Source organism: Protopterus annectens, chromosome 11.part0, assembly GCF_019279795.1.
Source record: "Protopterus annectens isolate FY-2018-M chromosome 11.part0, PAN1.0, whole genome shotgun sequence".
NCBI lineage: Eukaryota > Metazoa > Chordata > Ceratodontiformes > Protopteridae > Protopterus > Protopterus annectens.
In genome coordinates, this window is record NC_056745.1 from 560,667,622 (window position 1) to 560,688,464 (window position 20,843).

Here is a 20,843-nt window from a genome sequence, read left to right on the forward strand (position 1 = left end):
GTACATGCACGAGTGAGTGCAATCAATTCTGCCGCCTGTGCGGACAAATGTCATGGTAAGGGTTTGGCCTCGATAACCTCTGTGTCAGATACTACAGCATAGCCCACTAGGTTCTGTCCTGCTGGGTTCTTTTTGTATGAGCCATCAACATAATATGTCAGATCAGCATCTGTTAAAGGTATATCTGTGAGGTGTTTCCTAGGTAATGTCTGCTCGATCTCCTGCAGGCAGTGATGTGGAATACCATCTACAGGGGTAGGGAGCAGAGTTGATGGATTCACGGTTGTGCACCGTTCAATTGTCATGTGAGGCTGGCTCAGCAAAACAGTCATGTAGGAGAGATGTCTAGCTGGGGAAAGGTATGCCACCTTTTCTTGTAACAAAATAATTGCTGCTGCATGAGGGACCCTTAGGGTGAGTGGGTGAAACAAAACCACTGAGGCCGAAGCCTGTACTGCCATAGCAGCTGCAACAACCACCTGAACACAGTGGGGTAAGGACCATGCCACTGGATCTAACTGTAATGAATAATAAGCAATTATTAATAATAAGTTGCTTATCCCCATGTTGTTACATCAGGGCTGATGTCATATAGCCATGCATACAGTCTACAGTTTGAAAAAAGCGCTTGTGATAATTTGGTAACCCCAAGACAAAAGAAGACGCTATTAACTGTTTTAAGTTACAAAAGTCTAAATCTGCCTCCGGTGTCCAAATCACCAGGTCCTGTGCTGCCATAGGCTTTTTTGTATATGAGGTCAGACAAGGGTGCCACTTCCAAAGCATAGTTTGGAATCCAACTTAGACAGAAGTTAGTCGTACCCAAAAAGGACATAATTTCCTTTTTGGTAATGGGTTTTGGAGCCTGCAAAATAGCTATTTTTCTGTCCTCATCCAAGGTTCTACCTTCATCATATATTATATAGCCCAAATATCGGATCTGTTTTTTTCCAAAGCTGCAATTTTTCCTTGTTTACCTTGTGTCCCTCAACAGTTAAAAATCTTAGCAATGCTAGCGTATCTTCTCGGCAAGCTTGTAAAGTGGGAGCTGCTAATAAGGTATCATCAACATAAAGCAGGATTTGACTATTTCTCGGTGGGCTAAATCTTGCTAAATTACTTGACATCTCTTGTGAGAATATCGTGGGGTTCTCACAATAACCTTGTGGTAGTCGAGTGTATGTGTATCTTTTACCCTGATAAGTAAATGCAAACCAGAATCTACTGTCTGGATGTATCGAAATTGAGAAAAATGCATTACTAATATCTACTACAGAAAAATATTTCTGATGAGGTTTTAACACATTTAAGAGTGTATGTGGATCAGGTACCGTAGGTGCCCTAGGTATTATTGCCTCATTTACAGCCTGCAGGTCTTGAACCATGCGCCACTCTCCATTTGCTTTCTTAACTGGGAACAAAAGTGTGTTACATGGTGAATCAGGAGATTCAATTAACACACCACCTTTGAGGAGTGCAGCTATAATGGGCTTTATCCCTGCCTCTGCATCTTTTCTCAGCAGGTATTGACGTTTTTGTGGTCTAAAAGTCGATTTTGGAGTAATCACCACTGGTCCTGCCGTGCGAATAAGGCCTACATCTGATTTCCCTGTGGACCACAGTTTATCTGGAATACCTTTTCAGAGCATTCTCTTCCTCCTTTAACAGGGGTGTTTGTCAAATATTTTTGCGAAAATGTAGATGTACTGCTGGCTTAGTCTGAGTTACCCAGCTCAATTTTTGTACCTGTACTCCCTGCTCTGAAAGTTCCTCTCTGGTCTGTTTTTCCCATTAGGTAATATTTCTGCCCAACTCTAGGAGGTCAGATTTGTAAAGTGCTGTCATTTCTTTAGGCAGAGAGCAGCTGGCTATGCTATTTCCCATTGTATCCCAGTATAGGTTACGTAACACTAGCCTAGCTGTGGGATATTTAAACAGCTTATCTCTGTAGTCCTCATCTGGCCCTTGTGTGTCACGAAAATACAAGGTGCAGTGCAGTAATGGCTGCTTCTTAATATCTAATGAGGGAAATTTACTAATGGCCAAATCCATTAATTCCTTGGTTACAGTCCCTGGGCCAGTAGTAATCCGGTCCTGACTGTACCAGTAAAACATCTCACCTCTTGGCTGCACTACACAGGTATCATGCACTTCGCAGATGTCAGCCTGTCATTGTGCTTGCATCCCTTGTGTAGTTGGAACCACCGCTATGCCAAATAACTGCATCAAGTCTCTGCCTAAGAGATTTATTGGGCATTTTGCAGACACTACAATTTTACTTCTCTGTGTCAACCCTGTTACAGGATCTGTGATCATAATTTTGTATGAGAGGGGCTCCTGGTATAGCTGCCCATTTGCAGCCTTAACAAATATATAATCTGAAGACCGTGTACACTCCGGTAATTCGGAGGGATGTATCAGGGTCCGTGAAGCCCCAGAATCACACAAAAAGCTTACCTTTCTTCCTTCTACCAAAAGAGTGACTTCTGGCTTGGTATTTGCTAAAAAGAGTTCCAAGCACAGAGGTGCCAAGTCCAATACCTCATCACTTCCATTTTTATTGTCATCCCCTCCACCATCCTGTGCTTCCTCCATTTTTACTTCTACATTACCATTTATCCTGCTTTGTACCCTGTGCTTCCTGTCATATAGTCAGTTATCACCTTTTTGTTCATCCGTCCTTGTCCTATTATTCCCTTTGCAATCCCTTGCCATGTGACCTTTCTTCACGCATTTAAAACATTCTCCCCTCTTTTTACGTTCCTCAAAATCTTCTGACCGGTGGTCAGACTGCCTATCTTCCCTATTTTTGCCCTTCTTTCCTGGATGTACCACATATACCTCAGTCCCATCTTCTAATGAAAATACCTGCATTTCCTTTTTCTTTTTGCTATTAAAGTGCCTCTCAGCATACCTTACATACTCGAGCAGTGGTTGCAGTCTGCTTGTGCGATGATCTACCATGTGTTTTGTAATAAAACTACTAATAGGAGCACTGCTCCCCTTCAGAAAGGCATTTTTTTAATTGTTGTTCATAGGGGGAGTCTGCTGTCTGGTTGTCAGGGATTTACATCCCACAATGATTATTAAAGCACTCTATGAGCCTAGCAAAATAGCGGTCAACTGACTTGCCTTCTTGCTGGACACACTGATTAATGCAGGTCCAGTCTGCCCGTGGTTTCCACTTATCAGAAATTCGGTTTGTAAGCCCTGTCACCTGGGCATCTAACCCTACGTTGTTATGTGGACGGGGTCTCTGCTGAGCGTCACGAGGATTCCAATTACCACAGACCATGTGCCAGTCTGGACCTATAATTTGTCTTACCACTTTTTCTATCTCTTCTCCATTTAGGTTATAGCTTAGCCTCATACCTTGCAGGTCCTCTGAAGATTTTGGAAAGTTGTTCCTAGGGTGGGGGATACCCTCAGTGGCCTTCCTAATATCTTCAGGACTCCAGGGTCTATATACTAATAAAGTAGGGTCTTGGTTATCCTGACATGCTCTGGGATTAGGTACCTCAATAAGAGGACAGAGTTCTTCTTCCCCACTAGTCGTGGCCTGGGTTTCACTAAACAATCACCAGACTTCGAAATTTTTATCATCATCATCATCTGTGTTTTTTGTTTTGGACCTAGTCCCTATTAGACCCCTAACTTTAACTAGCTTTATTTTTACAGAGTCCTCACCTCCTGTGACTACAGGATGTAGAGCAGGCACTCTTTTTTGATTATTTGCCCCGTATTCTGGTGGGGGAGGGGGTGCTGAAGCTAGCACTAGGTGGTTATCCTCTTTATCTAAAACTATTGTTTTAGAATTTTTTTCTTTCTGGTCTCTTCGATGTGCTTCTTCCAGCCATCTGTGTGCCTGGGGAACTCCTAATTGTCGCTGTTTTTTAACTTGCCCCTTGGAGTCTGCTTTTAATTGCTTTATCAGTTTGAGAAGTGAAGATTTATCTAATTTTCCGTCAAAAAATCATACTTAGTTACCCATTTTGAAAAATATCTAACATTGTCTGCGCGCTGTACCTGCATATATTTACCATCTTCTGTTAATGGTGGGTCTGTTTTTGCACCACAGTTATAATTACCCATTTGCTCACTACGTAGCTACCTTTAGTAATTTTATGTATTACCTTAAATTTTTTTACGCGTACCATGGATTTTGTTATAGTCTCTTCAGAATGACTGCCTAACCTTCTACTATCCTGTTCACCTAGTTTGACAGAACTGCAATTTTTCTCTGTCCCTGACTGAAATAAAATACAATCTAACAGAATAAATGCAGTTTTCCTGTCCCTGACTGAATTAAAGTACAATCTAACAGAATAAAATGCAGTTTTCCTGTCCCTGACCGAATTAAAATACAATCTGACAGAATAAAATGCAGTTTTCCTGTCCCTGACTGAATTAAAATACAATCTAACAGAATAAAATGCACTTTTCCTGTCCTTGACTGAATTAAAATACAATCTGACAGAATAAAATGCAGTTTTCCTGTCCCTGACTGAATTATACAACCTGACAGAATAAAATGCAGTTTTCCTGTCTCTGACTGAATTAAAATACAGTCTAACAGAAAATGCACTTGCCTGTCCCTGACTGAATAAAACAGAATAGCAAAACCCAACTTACCTGAGCCTACGTGATTGACCACTGATTCGCGGATACCTGTCCTTCTGTCACAGATCAGAAGGTGGCTGGCCTCTTTTGTCGGCAGTTCAGTCGGAGGTCTTTATATTGCAGAAGAACTGATTTGGTTTCTTCCCCGTATGGTTTCAGCCACCTGGCCGAGTGATCCGAGGTGAAGAGAGGGATCCGGCTCGAAGGACCAATCTGTTAAAGAAAATTCAAAGATCAATTCACATAAGGTTCTTTATTACTTGCAGCAAGGAGACAAAGCATGTAGATACAAGGTTTGTCTGATTTTCAATAGCTCAGCCTACTGTTTTTATACAGTTCTTTGCACGTACACTACACAGTTCTCTGCACGTACACAACAGGTGCTTATCATTTAATTGCTGACTTTTACAAAAACATCTTTCAGAATTTAGCTTGTCCACAGGGCTTGCCCTGTCAAACCCAGTTTCTGAGTTATGGTCCTGTAACTGTCTCTTCCTAACACAACACTTATCTGTTCCTAGTGTGAGGCCCCTATCTCAACATTCCATAGCAAGAACAACAGACTTTTAGCCGTCAGCAGCTTTTACAGAGACCACCAGTATTTACATATTTTACACATAATAAATGTATTAACTCTTAACCCTTTAAGTGCAGAATTGTACACTATACTATTTGTACATTTCTCTAACACATACCATCCTGGTAAAGGGTGTTAAAGCCAATGGTTACTGACAAGTTGCACATGGCCTTCGGTCTGTTTGCCTTGCATGTCCTATGAATCATTGAATCTGTAATTCAAAGATGGTTGATACTTGTAACTGACTGTAATCCTGCTGACCAGAAATTCAAAATTACAAGGGACAGAGAACCTCATATGGTCAAAATAGGGGCACCATCTCCTCCAGTAGACCCGTTACAAGTGGTGTTTCAGAGGAATCGGCTTTGGTCCCCTGTTTGGAATCTACTTCTCTGAAGTACAGGCTGCATTTAAAGGCATGTGGCTGACAAAGTCTGCTGATGACTGCAAACTGGGAGTGATCACTGAAGCCACTAGCAATGTCAGCATCCTGCATGACGGTCTTACACAGACTAATGATTGGTGCCAAAGTCATGGTCCTAAACTTAATGCAAAAAATGCATCACCACCCCCTTCAGTAGGAGTGATGTTCCTGCAAACTACCACATCAGTTGCAAAACCCTAAGCACAGTCAGTGGTGAGAGATCTGGGAATACAGGTTGACAGCAGCCTTAACTTTGATCACAATGTCTCCACAGTGGTAAGAAGGGCAATTTATATTGCTCATCAGTAACCAACCTAGGATGCCATGTTGTAATCTTTACAAACACCACTGCAGAACACAGCTTGGCTATCAATCTTTCATTTACAGTATGTTATGCCCCATCAGAAATAAACAAATGGAATATAAAGTGCAAGCAAGGTCAAAAGCTAACCTACCCACTCAATTCTGTATGTAAGAAATCCGCCATACCACTAAAGGTACTAGGTATGTTCTGAGGAGATGCTGCAGGAATCATAAAGCTATTGATACAGAGTTCTAAGCTGCAAGCCTGCCAAAGGGAAAATACAGAGAACTAATGATATGAACCTGTTGGCACAACAACTGGGGACAAAGTCTCATGTAATCAAGCGAATAAAAACTTGAAATCAGTATCATTTGCTTTTCACATAAATGCCATCATAATAAATGGAATGAAATCTGTAAATATGTATTTGGTCAGGCTGTGTCTGCAAATGGTCCATTGAGATCAATGTAGTACTCTGACAAACAGTTCACGGTTCCCAACATAGCTGAGTGAAAGTCACAGATACTGCTCTGACGAGAGCAGAGAAAAAGGCTTGAAGAATTAACACTAAAGCCTGAAACAAACAGTATTATTTATCCTTTACAGAAACATGCTAACAGAGTAAATGATTCCTGAGGCCAATAACACTTTGATGCCTAATGAAGTATTAGATGCATCACATGCAATTCCCCAATCCCCATTCTCCACAAGAGTATTTTACAGCCCTTATTAGAGTGGACCAAAAAGCTTTTCATTGTAAACTGTGAAAAGGAATCTTATTTATAAGCACAGACATATCAGTTGATGTTCTTCATGTTTCACTGTTGTAGTCATTACATATGGGTAATCATAGATTCATAGGTTCATAGATTAGTACTAAGCTAACTGCCCTTTCGAGCCATTTTAAGCTTAGCCAGTTATCCCTTGTGAGACTCAAACCCTGCACCTTGTGTTTGTAAGGCAAACACTTTAACCATTAGGCCACCCTCCCTATCTGCTGGCAGGTTTCCTTCACTTAGCCTGAATAACAAAGTCTTGGGTCCTGCATCGGTTGCTGTCTCCTCTTCCATGACGTCAGGTCGTCAGGGGTATAAAACATGCAGCCGACGCCATTTTAATCAGTCTTTCTTGCCGTGTGGTGCCCGAAACAGAAGCAGTTCGCATGTGCTGGTTGGCCGACTCCTGAAATTTTCATATTCGAGTTTCAGAACCGAAGTCTTCAAACTAAAGCCAAGTACCCCGTTGGGGAAACTTTTTCTTGCTCCTTACCAATGTCAGTAGAAGTTAATTGCATTACTTGTGGAAAGCAAATACCTCATAAGGATTTTCATTTGTACTATATTCCTTGCCTAGGCCCTGATCACAACGTACCTTGCTGTTGGTTTTGTGCTAAATTTAACCAACTCACTATTAAGCGCCGGTATATTTTTGCTGCTAAATATTTTGGTTCAAGATTTAACTACCCTGAAATGTCATCAGTTAGCAATCCAACTACCGGAGTTCACAAAAAACGCAAGGAAAAAGACAGACAGACCATCGAGGTCCAAAACCGGTGAAGCTTCTCCTAACCCAGTCGCCGGTTCGCCAGTACTCAGTGAGGCGCTTTTGCAGCCTCTGATACCTGCTACTTTTGAGTCACAGGCCTCTACCGAGACCCATTCGGATTCCGGTATGCCGCGAGATTTGCAAAGTATTGAACGCACGGATGTCTCTCCCTTGGATGGGTCCGGAGCCTCTGAGCAAGCACCGGCTTCTGAGGGTGTTTTCAGGCCTCAACATTTTTACATTAAACTGATGCCAGAAACAAGAACAAGGTCAAAAACAACTTCTATGTCTAACAAACGGACGCATGAGCCACGTGCTCAGGCCCCTATGCCTAAAAAACAGATGATCTAAATGGCTGAGGATTTAATTACCTTGATCAGGGGTTCCCAACCTCCCCCTGCTAAGAGGCCTAGGCAAGGCACTGATTATGAATCTTAAGATCAGGTTTCCATTTCTTCTGATCAGGAATTTTCTATTCCAGCCAATGAGGATTCTGATGCAGAGGAATCCATCCCATCTGCATCTTCTCCTGAGTGTTACTCTTTTGGAGAGACTTTGCATACTTTAAGGGAACATTTTCACTGGGAGAGTCAGGACTTCTTTGAATCAAAAAAGAGGCTTAGGGATTTGCTTCTTCTTCCTCAACATAGGCCTTTGGCAATACTTCCTGTATTAGATATTGTTGATGATGCGTTCTCGGAATCAAGCATGGCTCATGATTCCCTGCCTCCAGCTCCTAGTAAGCCAGACAGATATTACAGGGTTCCTGACTCCCACAAATTTATTTTCAAAATTCCTGCTGCTGATCCTGAGATTATTTCTCAAGGTCCCAAGGGTGTTAAGGCTTCTACAGCCCAAAATCCTACCCCTTCTGATAGAGATTCCAGGGCACTGGATAGATGGGGGTAAGAAGGTTTATATGTCTGCAACCTTTGGCAGTCAAGGCTTTAAACAGCCAGTTTCATATGCTTAAATATCAACAGCATGTTATGGGCTTACTGAAACAGAAAATGATGTTGATTTCTGATTATGTGGAAAATAGAGTTACAGGATTTATTGCATTCAGCAGAACAGGTTGGAAAGCATACTTTGCAATGTGGTTTTGATTCTTTGGAGGCCTCTTGTAGGGCAGCCGTTACTGGATCTGTGATAAGAAGGCATGCCTGGCTCAAGGAGCAAAATCTGCCTGATCATGTTAAAGCTAAATTGTTGGATGCTCCTTTGCAGCATGATACTCTGTTTGGTAATAAGGCAGAAGAGGTTTTAAAGAAAATGGTAGACAAAGTTAAATCTATGCTAACTGTAAAATATTTCTTGCAAGTGCAGCCACCCAGGTTCAGTAGGCACTGGCCTACTAAAAATTGGTCCTTTCCTGTGCCCAACAGAGCCACTCAGGGCAAACCCAGGCACTTAAAAGGCAGTAGATATCAGTCACAAGGTTCTTACATGTTAAAGCAATGGGGTGCCTCCACCTCCAAATCTGGAGGAAACAAAACACAACCCTACAGTAAGCAGTCTCAATGACTTTCCTCTGCCATCTCCAAGCAGTTATCTTTTGTCAGCCCCCTTGGGGGGGGGGGGCTAGCACTTCATGCTCAAAATTGGCAGTTAATTACCCAGGACAAGTGAGTACTAAACATAGTATCCCAGGGGTACAGATTTCATTTGCATACTTTGCCACTTCCAAACGGATGGCTGGATCTGCCAAAAAACCAGTGGGCAGAGGCCCAGAAACAAGTCATGTCCCTCATGGATATGGGGCTATTCAACCGGTACCTGAAAAGGAAAACGGACAAGGATTTTATTCAAGACTTTTCCTGGTACCCAAAAAAGACGATTCATGGCGTTTAATACTGGACTTAGCGATTCTGAACACATTTCTGGACATTCCAAAATTCAGAATGCTGACTTTACAACAGCTACTGCCTATGCTAGGCAAAAATGCTTGGTTAGTAACTCTAGACTTAAAAGAGGCATGCCTGCATATCCCAGTAAGGGAATCATGCAGAAGATACCTCTGCTTCAAAGCAGGTTTTTTGCATTACCAATTCTCTGCACTGCCCTTTGGCTTATCTACTGAGCCCAGGGTCTTTACAAAGTGCCTGGCACCAGTAATTGCATTCCGCAGACAAAGAAACATTCAGATTTATCCTTATCTGGACGATTGTCTCATTCAAGCAGAGGATAAGGACACTCTTCTTCATCTGGAGTTTGTAAAAAGACTTCCAGCATGCCTAGGGTACACCATAAACAAAAATAAATCACAACTGGTACCCTCTCAAATAATTACATTCCTGGGTGCAAGTTTGAATACAACTGCCCAGATGGCTTACCTCACGCCAGACAAACAAAGGCAGTTGACAACATACTTCAAACAAACAAAAACCCAGTTATCTGCAAGACAAATTCTGCAGGCTTTGGGGTTCATGGCATCCTGCATTCTACTAATTCCATATGCGAGACTGCATATGAGGAAACTTCATTGATACCTAAAAAGTTTATGGAGTCAACATTGACACTGCCTAGAAACAATGATTCCTCTCATTCCCTGACTACAACAGGAGTTTCTTTTCTGGACAGAGACATGTCATCAAAACAAGGGACTGTCATTCACTCTACCCCCTGCCTCCCAAACCCTAACTACAGACGCATCAGAATATGCTTGGGGGCCCACCTGGCAGGGAGATGCATTCAGGGCAAATGGAGCCCAAACCAAATGCATCTGCATATCAACCAGAAAGAAATGCTAGCTTTTCAGAATGCTCTGACAGTCTTCAAGGACTTACTTCATCCAGTACAACTACTGATAAGGACGGATAACACCATAGTTATCTAGTACATAAACAAGCCGGGGGGGGTACACATTCCTACCCCCTTTGCAGACTAGCCATGGCCTTGTGGAACACAGCCTTGACTTCGCAAATACATCTTCAAGCTCCATTCCTACCAGGAAATCAAAATACTCTGGCAGACCTAAGCAGAAATCTTATGGACCTGCACGAATGGAAACTGGATCCACAAATCTTCAGCATGTTGACACAGAAATGAGGGAGCCCAGTCATAGATCTATTTGCCTCTCCCCAAAACTCAGTTGGACAAATTCTGCACAAGAACTCATCACAAAAAAGCATGGAAAGTGGATACTCTATCCTTCAGTTGGAAAAAACTATCAGTCTTTTGCCTTTCCTCCTCTGCCTCTGCTCTCCAAGGTCTTACTAAAAGTCAGACAGGAAAAAACAAAAATTATCCTTATTGCTCCAGACTGGCCTCACCAGCACTGGTACCCGCTTCTAAGGAATATGTCACACCTTCCTCTGTGGTACTTGCCTCAAACACCTCATCTACTGTCTCAGCAGAACTATCAAATTCTGCACACTCCGCTCCAAACTCTGAATCTTGCAGCATGGCAAATCAACTAATTATTCAAACCACATCCCTCAGTAAATGTGTGATGGATGTAATTTTGGAAGCCAGAAGGCCTAGTACTAGAAAATCTTATGTTGATAAATTGAAGAGATTTTGTGCTTGGAACCAAGCACAAGGAATAGACACAGCAAAGCCCAATATTCCTCAGATTTTACAGTGCTTAACTGAGATGCTTGACTAGGGCCTATCTTTTTCTTCAATAAAAATCCATGCCTCTGCCATCTTGGCTCATTACAACACAGAGCCTCCCCTCTTTTCTCATCCACTGCTTAAACAGTATCTCAGAGGGGCCAAAAATTTAAGGCCTCCCAGGAGAAAACCAACTCCTGCATGGGACCTCATTTTTGTGCTGGAAAAACTCACCCTGCCTCCTTTTAGACAAGTAGCTACTGTATATATAACATTTCTATCTTGGAAGACAGCTTTTCTTTTCACTTCAGCAAGAAGGGTTTCAGAACTACAGGTTCTCATGGCAGTGGAGCCTTTCATTATATTTTACCTGGACAAGGTGGCCCTCCGGACCAATCCTTCTTTTATGCCTAAGGTGGTGTCCAGTGTGGCTCTTAACCAGACCATTCACCTGCCAACATTTTTCCCAAATCCGCAGAACAAGGGGGAGCGGTTTCTGCATTCTTTGGATGTACACAGACAACTGAGATTTTGCTTAAACAGGACAAAATCTCGAAGAAAGTCTGATCAACTACTGGTAGCATTTGCTGCAGGATCAGAGGGGAAGGCTATATCAAAGCAGACTATTTCTAAATGGATAAGCCACTGCATTCATTTCTGCTATTTGCACCATGGTAAACGTGTGCCCAAGGGGATCAGATCCCATTCCCCCAGGGCTGCCTCTACTTCAGCTTTTCTCAGAGGGGTCCCAACCAAAGACATTTTAGAAGCTGCTACTTGGAGCTCTGTTCATACTTTCACAAAGCATTATCATTTACCTCTCTTCTCTAAATCCAGGGCAGGCTTTGCCACTGCAGTCCTGCAGGGCCTTATAACTGCACCTAATGCTGTTTAGATCCATCCTTTTATCCATAGTATAGGGATTCTACCCAAATGTAATGACTGCAACAGTGAAACACGAAGAACATAGTACAGTTGTATACACTTACCATAAATGTAGATGTTAGAGTGTATTCACTGTTGCAGTCCGGGTTACCCACCCGCCATCCTCCATTCTATACTTTTTCTTTCCTTCACTATACTCAAAAGCCTTTGTGGTGTATCTTTGTGGTGTATTTGCTTTTAGTTGAAGGTAAATTTCTAAGGTGCATTTATATATTTACAGTTTATGTATGTACATTTTTGTTCCCTGTTTTATCTTAGGACCACTACTATTCACAGTCTTCACAAATGACCTCCATACTTCCACACAGCATGCATCTATAATTCAGTATGCAGATGACACTACCTTTATCTGTGCTGCACAAAACATTCCCACCCTCCTGCAAACAACTCAACTAGCATTCTCTGACGTTGAAAACTACCTTACCAAAGGCCAACTTATCCTCAATCCAAAGAAAACTCAGCTTATGATTATAACCAGTTCTAACAAAAACACTAACAGTCAATTCACTATCTACTCCACTAATGCTACTCCAATTGCTCCAGTGGCACAGGCTAAGCTATTGGGAATAACCATAGACTCCCACCTAAAATTTGATAGTCATCTCAACTTAACTATTAAAAAAGTACATGCCAAACTGGGGTCACTGTACCGTATCAAACCATTTCTTACCAACAACACAAGATCAGCCATTGCTCGCTCCCAACTTCTATCTACCCTACTCTATGCATCTCCCATTCTGCCTAATCTCAACAAAACTGAACTAAGCAAAATGGAAGCTTGCTATAACAGAATTGCCCGCTTTGCTGCAAATTGCTCATATAGAACTCATCACTGTACTGCTTTGAGACAGCTCCACTGGCTTGAACTGCCCAGCATCCTAACCTATAATCAGCTCTGCCTCTGTCATTCTATCTGTTACCTCCCCAGTAAGTGTCCTACCCTCAAAAACCTAGTACAACATCACTCAGCCAAAAGGCCTCTTAGATCATCAAGCAAACTACTACTAGAAGTCACCAACAGCTACAATAGCTTTGGAGATGCACTATATAGTAGTTCAGTGGCTAAAAAATGGAACTCTGTCCCTACAAGCATTCAAAACACATCATCCAAAGCCTCCTTTAAAGACCTCATCAGGCAACATCTCAAGGAAAGTTGGCAGTGCCATGATTGCTCCCCAGGCTAGTGAAAGCGGATAACACATGCGTATAAAATCTAGAGCACTTGATAATAGTTTCCAATCTTACTCACAAACACTGGCTAATCTACAGTGTATGTACTGTACCTGTGTGCTATGTATGTATTCTGCCTATGTTGCAAATTTCAGCTGTACACCACAAATCTATTAATTACCTTTATTTTTAAAATTAATATTTTTTGTTTGTTCTCTCCACTGTAACTGTTTATGTGCCACATACCACTGTAAAAACATGTCTCCTGTAATTTGTGTGTATACTGATCATGTCTAAATAACTAAATGTGTCTGTAATTTTTCTTTGTGGAGCTTTTCTCCCCGAGCCTCTGCTGAAAAAGGGCCTTTTCTGCTCTGTCAGACACCCCCGGTTAACAAATGTAAAATAAAAAAAATAAATAAGTTTGGGGCCACCTGACATCTGTGGCAGGAAAAACTGATTAAAATGGCCTCGGCTGCATGTTTTATACCCCTGACGTCATGGAAGAGGAGACAGCAACCGACGCAGGACCCAAGACTTTGTTATTCAGGCCGACCTGAGGGCAACCTGCCAGCAGATTACCCAGATGTCATGACTGCAACAGTGAATACACTCTAACTTCTACATCTATGTAAGTGTACACAACTGTACTTTTTCTTGCACTCATAGAAAACAGCTTTTTCATCTTACTAAAGTACATACGAAGTCTGAAACTCAAATGTCTGTCATTTAGTGAATTCAATCCCCACTGATTTGCACTAAGAAGCCAGACAACCACAACGTTTTATGAAGAACAGATCAAAAATATGAAGCAAAAGTCTGGACATTCTGTGCAAATTTGGACAGTTGAGAGGTATGCATCCAGTTTAACTGTTTAATAGTTTAACAGGTAAAGTAAGTACATCCACTCCTAACTTAACTCACTTCTCCGAAAATATTGCTACCTCTTTCAACAATCACTTCACACAAACCGTACTATCACTAGCTAGACAACACAACCCCCCCCCATAAACCCACACCATCAACTAGAACTAACAATCTCCCAACTAGCTTCTCTTTCTCTCCTGTTCCTACCTCCAAAATAAAACTACTAACTAAACTTAAAACCAAAAGATTAGCAGCAGACAACCTCCCAGGTGAATACATTCAACTTGCAGTTGATGCTCTAGTCTACCCCGTATCACTCTTGATTAACAGATCTCTGTCAGAAAGTAATGTTCCTACACTGTGGAAAGTCTCACACATAATTCCCCTACACAAAGGAGGCCCCTCCACAGATCTAACCAGTTATCGCTCCATAGCTATTCTCTAGCCACTCTCCAAAATACTAGAGAGATGCATTCATTCTCAAGTCTCAGATCACCTCCTTGCTAACAACCTCCTCTCCAGCACACAACATGGTTTTCGACGTAACCATAGCACCACCACAGCCTTACTCTCTTTCTCTAACACTATCCTACAAAATAAAAATGCAGGTTATCTCTCCTCAGCTACCTTCCTAGACCTCTCTAAAGCTTTCGACATGGTCCCACACAAACAACTCCTCTCTCTTCTCAATAACCTATCCTTCTCTCAACCAGTCATCAACTGGTTTCAGAGTTACCTATCTGACCGCCAACAAGCAGTTGTTTGGCAGGACAACCTATCCCCCCAACTACCAGTCTCCATAGGAGTTCCCCAAGGGTCCATCCTGGGACCCCTACTCTTTTCTATTTTCACCAATAATCTAGCCTCAGCCACAACACATGGCACACTCATACAATAAGCAGATGACTCAACCATCATCTGCACAGCCCACTCCCTCCCAGAACTGCAAAAAGTCACACAGGAAGTATTTTCTTCTATTGAAAGTTGGTTATCCGATGCCCAACTAATACTCAACCCAAGCAAAACAAAATTACTAATCTTCCAACCCACCAAACTTACCCTAGACAGCTCTTACTTTAACATCGCAGCAAAAGACAACACCACCACCCATCCTACAGAACACACCAAATTACTAGGAGTAGAAATAGACAATAAACTAAACTTTGACATTCACATTTCCATGACCATTAAAAAAGTGTACAAAAAACTAGGAGCATTGTATAGAAATCAGCAACTACTTACCAAAGCAGCTAAAATTTCAGTAGCAAATTCTCATCTTATCTCTACCCTACTCTATGCCTCTCCAGTATTTACTAACCTTAGACAATGTGATCTAAATAAGCTCGAAACCTGCTACAACAGAATCGCCAAATTCGCCACAGGGTTTTCCTACTGTACTCACCACTGTCTCGCACTAGCAGAACTGGGCTGGCTAGAGCTCCCCCACCTCCTTCAATGGTACCAACTCACACTCGCCCACAAACTAATAAACCAACCACTAAAAGTCCTATCCCTCCAGAATCGACTCCAACCCTACATAACCACGAGACCACTAAGATCCAGCCAAAAAAAACTCCTACAGGTCACAAGAGCCATTAACTCTGCTGGAGAAGCTTTATTCTCCTGCACTATAGCCAAACTCTGGAACTCCCTCCCATCCTCAATTACCTCTGTAACTTCTTGCACCCACTTTAAATCCTTACTAAATTCACACTTCAAAACTTGCCAGATATGCCCTTGAACCCCCCCCCCCTCTAATACCATCCACTCCCCCCACCCACTATCTCTGTCAGTCCCTATTAATGTTCCCAGCTACCTACCACATAATACTAACTTCTTGTAGCAACAACTGCTAATGGCTGTTATGTACCTCAAAAACAGTTTGTATCAATTGTTCACTGATGAATCCCAACTACATTTTAACCATGTTTAGTATGTCACCATATTTTAAAATTGTACTATGCTCTACAGCTGTTTTACATCTGTTTTCTTCTTGTCTTGCGTCCTTAACTGGACTAATGTCTATATTTAAATGCTATGTTTTTTTAACTGTATAATGCAAATAATACTTAATGTGGAGCTTTTCTCCCCTGGCCTCTGCTGAAAACGGACCTGTGTCCAGTCAGACTCTCCCGGTTAACAAATGTAAATAAATAAATAATAATGAATAAACTGTTTACATCTCAGATTTCCAACTGGAGTATAAAAAAATGGTTGTAGGAAAATGCTCAGACTTGCTTTATAAAATCAACACCAGCCCTGCAGAGACAGATAAATGACTTTTTAACTTGATTTTGAGAACAGGGTCAGTGATTTTCATCTACAGACAGCCCCCTGCATGTCATTTACATCCAGTTTGATAACTGTGTAAATCTCAAATGCCACAGTGTGGTAAAGAATAAATTAATAATGATCCTACTACCATATTTCAGGTTTGTGTCACTGGATATACAGTAACACAAAAACACACTAGTCCTGCAAATCTAAGGTGACTGCACTGAATGACAAAATGGTTGGTCATTTTCTGATGTTTCTAGTTTTTAGTTATGCAGCTTATCTGAAAATTGATCTTTTCTGCAGGAACTGTCCCTATAGTACCTTTAGTGACTAATGCCACTACTGCTGCAATGCAGGGAAACATGGATACACAGATCTTACCAGTGAATTCTGTGCCTTCATTTAGTTTGTCAGCTTGTTGTCACCCTACCCTTTGAACACCACTATCAACCATATTCTATGATCAAAATGTAGATTGGCGTCTCTCACAGTGTCTAACAAATGGAGAAAATGTACAACACAACTTCAAACAGGAAACCACTTCAAACATGAAACTCAAAGCATCGTTACATATAAAAGGCTATACGATTTGTAATTTACCTGTAGCATTTATTAAAAATTTAGGCTTTATTACACACCCCTTTTCACACAGTTTCTAAATGGTATAAACTATATCCAAAAATACAGAAGAATGTCTCTAGTCCCAAAAAGACAAAACAGGACAAAGTAAGCAATCAACTGAAATAGTACTTCAGATACGAAGCACTCACAAATGAGTTTGGTCTGGTAACCTCTCAACCTCTTAGAGCAAGCAAGCTGGACACATGGGGCAATTATATTGCTTGTACAAACTTTGATAGAGTAACAGGTTTTGCCTGGCAGCGATAGTTGAAAGGCTATGAAGTCTGCCACAGAAATAACTGTCATTATTTTCTAACTTCACTGTTTGCCAGTAATTCGCCGGAAAAACCACAAGTTTATGAAAAACGGACAAAAGCTATGAAATGAGAATGCCTTACTGATTAGGCAGGCTCAGAGGTGAAGTGGCTGAAGTGAGTCAGGGTTTGTTCAATAAAAAAATGGATCTCTCTTGCACCTGTTTCTTCCCAGACCCAGTACTAACTACTAGTCAATTTTAAATATAGCTGAGCAACCAGCTAAATACCACCATAGTAGCTAAACTGAAAAATGGAGCAATCCAAGTAAACCAACATGAATGCATGGGGGGGGGGGGCATAATAATTAGTGACTGGATTCTTTCTTTTTTGAAGCACACCTCTCAAACTATTAGAGCAAGAAAGCTGGACAAAACTAGGGATAATTTTTAAGTATGACTCATACAAACCTTGAAAGTTGATAGAATAGTAGGTTTTGCCTGGCAGCGATAGTTGAAAGGCTGTGAAGTCTGCCACGGAAATAGTTGTCATTATTTTCTAACTTCACTGCTTGCCAGTAATTTGCCGAAAAACCACAACTTTATGAAAAACGGACCAAAACTGTGAAATGAGACCGCCTTACTGATTAGGCAGGCTCGGAGGTGAACTGGCTGCTGAAGTGAGTCAGGGTTTGGTCAATAAAAAAAACAAAAAAAACAAAAAAAAAAAATGGGTCTCTGTCGCACCTGTTTCTTCCCAGACCCAGTACTACCCTATTTCGCAAACTAAATGAGTCTGTTCAGCTGAACTACTGAAGCAGGGAAAAAGAAACTGAATTTTCTCTTGTTTGAAGCCAGCTAATTTTAAATATAGCTACTATGCTGAGTAACCAGCTAAATACCATCATAGTAGCTAAACTGAAAAAGGTGCAATCCAAGTAAACCAACATGAGTGCATGGGGGGGTGCATAATAATTGGTGTCTGTTTTTTTTTTTGTTTTGTTTTTTGAAGCACACCTCTCAAAGCCGATTTTCTCTTAAGTTAGATATGAACACCATGAAATTCCACACTGAAACTTAAGTTGACAAGGTAACTGACAATGTTCAGTTACTTTTTCAACTTAATTTTCAAGAGTGGAGTTAAATATGACTGCAGTTAGTTGCGCTGGTAGAATGCACACGGGTGTACCATCATGCAATTTCTACCGTCTCACAGCATGCTCGGTGTTAAGAACAGAGGCACCATTAATGAATTAAAAGAAGAATTACACTTTTCCTAAAGAAATTCAAGATTCTGAATCTGAACAGGAAGATGCAGGAATGTATACCTTTTCTTTCCTTAGATTTCTAATTCAGACAGAGGAGAAATCAGTGTCTGATTCTCCCTGTGGAGGTTTCTCTATCTGTAAGACTGTTAGAATGTGCTAGTGTTACAGTGGGAGAACACTGAGGTTTCTCAGTCCCTCAGAAAATACTGAGTTGTTACAGAATGATTTTCCAGAATGCACACCCATTCCTTCTGTCAGCTTTAGAGGATGTGTGTGATACTGCCCTGCAGTTTTCCTTATAGCCAGACAGCTACCACTAAAAAGGCAGAAAGGATGTATAAAGTTATTCAGTCTTTTAAATTTTATACAGTGTTACCAAACCTGACCCAGCAGCTGTAGTTTTAGTTGATCCCACTGGAGATAATTCCGATCCTACTATTTTTGATAAGGATGGGGACAATTATTAATGTTTATGGGAAAAGTGTATTCTTCTGCAACTTAGATGTTCAAAATTTTGAATTATCAGTCTTGTGTTAGAACTTGTTTTGACAAGTTGTGAAAATGAGGAATGTTTTGTCTTCCATTTCTTCTTGTAAATTAATATCTGCTTCAATAACTAAGTTTCTTCTATTGCACAGGTCACTACTAATTGTATTCAGGGTTTGTATGACCCTGTTGTTGATTCTTTCCAGGCTATGGCCACTAGCACTGTTTTAAGGAGCTTTGCATAGCTACATTCTGAGAACTCCCAGGTGATGTTAAAAATGAGATTTTAAATCCTTGAATAGAGATTGTGTTTGGCAGCTCTGCTGCAGAGGTGATTAAAATTGTGATGAAAGGGGCAAGCTGATCCAGGGAATCTCAAAGATATTTCAGCCCTCCTTTTCCAAATTGTCCAAGGAATTTTCTGTCTCCTTATCCAGTTTTGGCAATAACAGATTACCTGAATTTGTTGAGACTGTTTAAACAAACTTTTAAGAAGAAATGTCAAGGGAATATCAGTGAGAACTCTTGAACCTCCCAAAACCAAGGACAGTTTGGCGAATCTGAAGGACTGTTCAGGAGCCTTTGTGATGCTGTTCCATCCTGGCCCCCTTTTTTCTAGACAGTCTGAATCTCCATTTTTCTGTTTGGTAACAGATTGTTTCAGACAAATGCATTTTGAAAATCATTCATCAAGGTTACAGATGACAGTGGGAGGAAATTCCTCCTTCCCAGGGGATCATTCCTTTTCCCCCAGTTCAGACCCTCTTGTTTTCAGCTGTTCTTCTTCTTCATACCCCTATTTCATCCAGACTTCAGATGTTTTTTTCAGATTTTGTGTGCATGGATCACATTATCAGTTCTCTGCCTTACTCTTTGGACTAGCCACTACACCAGTAGTGTTCACAGAGTATCTAGCTCTAGTATCATTTCATTGCAGGCTACAGGGTATGTACTTTTTCCATATTTAGATGACTTGCTTATCTTTGCAGAGTCTTTTTCAAAGTGACAAAATCTCCCTCTCAGGTGAGAGATCTCTCTTGCATAATCTGGGATTCCAAGAGAACATTCAAAAGTCTTTCTTGTCTCACTCGCACAAGATTGTGTTCCTGAGACATCAACTAGACACCTTAGTTCAAAGAGTTATTCTTCCACAGGTAAAAAATAGATCTTTATTTAGGTCTATTTCTATGGTTTTCCACTCAGACTTTGGTGACTATGAGGGAGTACCTTAAGATTTTGGGTCTCATGGCATGTATGGTTCTCATGATACCATTGGCAAGGTTCTACATGAGAAAGATACAATTAATCTCTTTGGTCCCACCATCAACACCTTTTCTTTTCAAATTCCAGTGTTGGTGCTTGTCAGAAGAGATGTTTTGGTGGAGGCAACATATATCCTTGAATCCAGGTTTGCCCTCTGCTCTAAAGCACCACAGATTCAGTCATCACAGATACTTGAGACTTGCATGGGAGCAACTGGCAAAATTCTGTTCCAAGACTCTATGCAAGAAGGCCTGGAAGATAGAATCCTTTTCTTTTCTGTTGACAGGAATGTTCCTGTATGCTTTTCCACCAATAGCCAGGGTACTTCTGAAGATTCAGCAGGAATCCCCCAAGATTATATTGGTGACTTCCTTGTGGTGCAGGCAACTGTGGTTCTCCCTTCTTTTCAAAATGTACAAGGGCAATTATCACTAGCTTCCTCACAGACTGGATCTAATCACACAGGAACAGGGTGTTTGATATACGCTCAGACTTCATTCAGCTTCAGCTGACTCGACCTGTTTGCTGGGTACTTGCAGCAGGTATTAACAGAGGCAAGAAAGTTAAAAGTAGTTTTTGTCTGCTGTAGAAGTGCCATAGACCCTGTTGCATCCTTTCGTTAAGTGTGCTTGCCACTCTGTTTACTTTAGTTTTATATATTCATAGAT

The 20,843-nt window shown here is 41.2% G+C and overlaps 1 protein-coding gene across 1 annotated transcript in view; it reads left to right on the plus strand.

Moving 5' to 3' along the window:
- The window catches only part of CREB3L2 (cAMP responsive element binding protein 3 like 2), a 2,450,910-nt gene that overhangs the window by 704,680 nt on the left and 1,725,387 nt on the right, over positions 1-20,843 (plus strand). The window lies entirely within an intron of this gene.